The following is a 4,780-nucleotide window of genomic DNA, read 5'->3' on the forward strand; positions in this document are numbered from 1 at the left end:
GGGCAGTATCCTCAGCCCCACCCTCTTCAATATAATGATAAACGATCTATTCGAGGGCCTATCCCCTAAAGTAAACACATCGAAATTCGCGGATGACGGAGCCCTCTGGATCCGCACTAAAAGCTTTAAAATGGCCCAAAATTTACTCCAAAAATCTCTTAATAAAATACAACAATGGGCTGACAAAAGGGGCTTCTCCCTTAACTCAGAAAAAACAACAGGAATAGTATTCAAACATAAAAACATGAAACCCGCCTCCCCAATCCTCCAGCTAAACAACCAAACAATCAAATTTCAAAAACAAACCAAATTCTTAGGACTTATTTTCGATGAACATCTCACCTGGGATGCTCACATCCAAAACCTAACAACTAAATGCAGTAAAGACCTAAACACCCGAAGATGCCTAACTGGCTCTAACTGGGGAGCCTCCAAAGATACATGTACCCTCCTCTCTCTCTACATATCACTAATTAGATCAAAACTAGACTACAGCTGCGCCATATACAACACCCTAAACAACTCTCTACCTAAAAAACTTGACTCAATACAATATCAGGCCCTCAAACTAATTACACGCACCCAACATGGCACCTCCTACACTTCACTTCAGGTCTTAACAGGAGAAATGCCACTAAATCTACGCAGGGAACAGCTAAGCTTAAATTTCTGGGCCGCGTCCCAATCAAACCCTCTCATCCAAAACTTAATAACCAAAATATCAGCCCCAAAAACCAAGCTCTAGCTCGTAAACACCCCTTACTTACCCCAATATCCCAAAGAATAACAAACTACCTCAATGAACACCAAATTAAAAATCTTAAACAAAACTGCAAACAATCAATATCTTTACCCCTAAACTTAAAATACCCAAAATAGACACAACACTAGCTAGCCAAATAAATAAACAAACCGACCCAAACATAGCTAAAACTACCACACACATACATACACGAAAATTGGCCAAATTGGTGTCACATTTACACGGACGGATCCTCAGATCCGACCTCCAAACACACAGGTTTCGGAGTCCATACCACACAACCAACTAAAACCACACAATCCTTCCGACTCCCAAACATCCAATCAATATTCACGGCAGAACTAATGGGCATGGCCTCAGCCCTCCATAATCAAGAATCCAAAAACCACAAAAAAAATCCTAATACTTACCGACTCCCTAAGTGGACTGCAAGCCCTCCAAAACAAAAATACCAAAAACCGACCTAAATTAATAAATCAAAAACTTAAAAGCTCCAACTCCCTAACTAAGGCAGGCAAACAAATAACCTTCTTGTGGATACCCGCCCACGTAGGAATATACGGTAATGAAAACGCCGATAAAGCAGCTAAATTATCCCTCAAAATCCCAGAAATAAGCTTAAACTTACCCATCTCAAAATCAGAAATGAAAAGTGTAAACAAGCAAAAAATCACCAAAGAATGGCATAATCTATATCAAAACTCAAATAGCCAAATCAAAAAAGTGCTCAGCAAACCACTAACCAAACCAAAAATTCTCCATCCATAAAAAGTAATCGACAGAGTAATCACTAGACTCCAAACAGGACACTACAACCTAAATAACCACCTAAAAAAATTAAAAAACACACTACAGGTAACTGCCCACACTGCAAACAACCAGAAACCCCAGAACACGCACTCATCCACTGCACACACTACCTAACACATCGAACCGCATTACAAACCACCCTCAATCTAAACAAGGCTCTCACTCTAGAAGCAATACTAAACCCACAAAATAAACTAGAAAACTTCAAGGCCTTAGGCGTATTCTTAATAAAAACGGAACTAATAAAACGCATCTAAAAACACAATAACCTACCAAATCAAAATCACATAAACAAACAAACATCCACCATACCCAGCTCCCTTAGTTCTCCTCCCAAACCCCATCGGCATGTATTCCAAATCTCAAAATTCACAAATTCTATATAAGCAACCCCTAAAGCCCCTTCTTGGGTTGCACAGGCCACTTTAGCCCCTTTCGGAAAGACATTAAATGGACTGGCCCGGCCCGTGTGCGAAATACGCATCAGTCGGAAAGCGCACGTTAAATCTGGATCATTATTTTCTATTTCGTTTAAGTTAGCTTCGTTGCAGATATCTTGGAATTGGTCCCAGTTAGCATTATTGTAATGGAATTTTGGTTCTTGGTTTTCTGTTTGGATTGGTACGTTTGTATTTCCTATAGTTATGTTTTTGGGGAAGTGGTCACTACCTAGCGGGACGTCGTGCACTTCCCATTGAGTACTTGAGCTTGATCTGCGGTGCATATGGTTAAGTCGATAGCCGACATTTTTTGGTTTATCTTATCGTACCTCGTGGGTTGGTTGCTAATTAGGAGTACTAGATCGTTTGTTTCTATCCATTCGGAGATTAATTTGCCATGATTATCTATTTTATCATCTATGCTCCATGTAGGATGGTGAGCGTTAAAGTCTCCTAGGAATATAGTAGATTTATCGCTTATTCGGAGTAGTTTGTTTAGATCCTCAGGTTGGACTTTTTGTTCCGCCCAGTGGTAAATATTTATTATGTTTATGTTTCGGTTATTTAATGTGATTTTAATGCCGTTGGCTTCTAGGTTTGGCGTGTCTATTTTTATTTCTTCGTAATTTATATCTTCCCTGATAAATATGATTAGTCCTCCTGCGGCTCTTCTTGTTTTGGGTTTTGCTCTGTCAGTACTTACTGAGTTGTAGTTAGGTAGTGTAAATTTGGATTTTTTTGAGAATTTGGTTTCCTGGATACAAGCAATGTGAGGGCCTTTATTTAGTTTAAATTTAGTTTTTAGTTCATGGCCGTGGGAGGTGAGTCCGTTGGCGTTCCACTGAAAAATATTTAGTCCTTCCATTATTGGGTTCGGGTGATTGGTGATTTAGTTTTTAGTTTTTAGTTTATTCGGTGACTTCTTTTAGACGGAGGTTTAAGAGGAAGAAGGGTAGATTGGTTAAGTTTAGAATGAAAGCTACTTTGTGGAATGATTTCATGCTAACTTTTGGTGAGTTTGTACTATGCATGTATGCTAGGAGTAAGGTGAGGTTTTTTAGGTTTTGGGTGTTGTCTGGTTGGGAAGTTTGGTTTGTTTTAGTTGGAGTAGTTTCTATTGTTTCCTCAGTAGTGGAGAAATCTTCGTCATCGGTTAGATTAGGGTTAGCTGTTTGAGTTTCCATGGGGGATGCATGTGATGTGGAGGGTTGTGTAGGTGTTTGCGGAATGGGTGTAGCTGATGATTTCTTAGTGTTTGTGTTGTTTTGTTGTTGTGCTTGCTTGAGGGGGAATATTGTTGCCATGTGGGCTGTAGGGTGCATGGATGAGGGTCGTGTTGTTTTGTGGTTTGTTTTGCATGCGGGGGGTGATGTTTTGGCTATGTGAGATGTGGGAGGGTTCGTGGTTGGTTGAGTGGCTGCTTGTGTGTGTGAGGTGGGTGCGGTTTCTTGGCAGGGGCCCCAGACAGAGCTGTCGGTTATGGGTGTGGTGTTTGTTTGTGGGATGGTGTTTGGGTGTGGTGTAGGGAGGAGTGGTTTAGATGTAGGTGTAGCAAATTTTCGTGTTTGGATTTTAGCCGTGTCTATGTTTATGTGTTTGTTGGCCTGCTGGGTGAGTGTTTGTCTGTGTGGGCATTGGTTTGAAAGTGAAGTGTGTTGGGTGGATTTGCAGTGGATGCACCAGGGTGTGCATGTGCCTGTGCAGTCTGTTTTTGCGCATTTTTTACATTTAGTTTTACGGTGTGTGCATTGGGAGGCAGTGTGGTTGTATTTGAGGCACTTTGAACATTGCTTAACCTGCTTTATATAGGGTTTGACTTCTAATTTGGTGTGGGCTAAGGGGGGATTAGGTGGGTCAAAGGGTGTGTTTGAGTGGTGGGCGTTGGTAGTGAGTAGAAATGAGTGCGAGCTGTGTTAGGGAGATGGGGGAGGATAAGGTGTTGGTTATTTATAAGAGTTGAGTGTTGTTGTTTTTAAGGATTTAGGGGTTTTGTGATTAATTCGGTGAGAGTGATGTATGTGAATAAGGACGAAAGGATAACGTGATAATTACCGATGATGGAGTTTCCCTGGCTGGCTATCAGGCAATGCTATGTGCTGGCTTGGGAAGTGTTGCTCGCTTGGAGTACAAACTGCAACTGATTGTCTGGCCAAGACTCGACTTATATAAAAGAAGTTGCTAGATATATAGAGAATCGAAATCAAAACGGAACTAATAAAACGCATCTAAAAACACTATAATCCACCAAATAAAAATTACATAAACATACAAACATCCACCATATCCAGCTCCCTTAGTTCTCCTCCCAAACCCCATCGGCATCTATTCCAAATCTCAAAATTCACAAATTCTATATAAGCAACCCCTAAAGCCTCCTCTTCGGTTGCACAGACCACTTTCGCCCCTTTCGGAAACACATTAAATGGCCTGACCGGGCCCGTGTGCGAAATACGCATCAGTCGGAAAGCGCATGTTAAATCTCCAAAGTAAGTAAGTATAAGAATAGAGAAAAGCTCCAACGACCTAACTAAGGCAGGCAAACAAATAACCTTCTTGTGGATACCCGCCCACGTAGGAATATACGGTAATGAAAACGCCGATAAAGCAGCTAAACTATCCCTCAAAATCCCAGAAATAAGCTTAAACTTACCCATCTCAAAATCAGAAATTAAAAGTGTAAACAAGCAAAAAAGCACCAAAAAATGGCATAACCTATATCTAAACTCAAATAGACAAATCAAAAAAGTGCTCAACAAACCACTAACCA

The sequence above is a fragment of the Haliotis cracherodii genome, unplaced genomic scaffold (genome assembly GCF_022045235.1).
Source record: "Haliotis cracherodii isolate W230 unplaced genomic scaffold, xgHalCrac1.p SCAF_3, whole genome shotgun sequence".
NCBI classification, from domain to species: Eukaryota; Metazoa; Mollusca; class Gastropoda; order Lepetellida; family Haliotidae; genus Haliotis; species Haliotis cracherodii.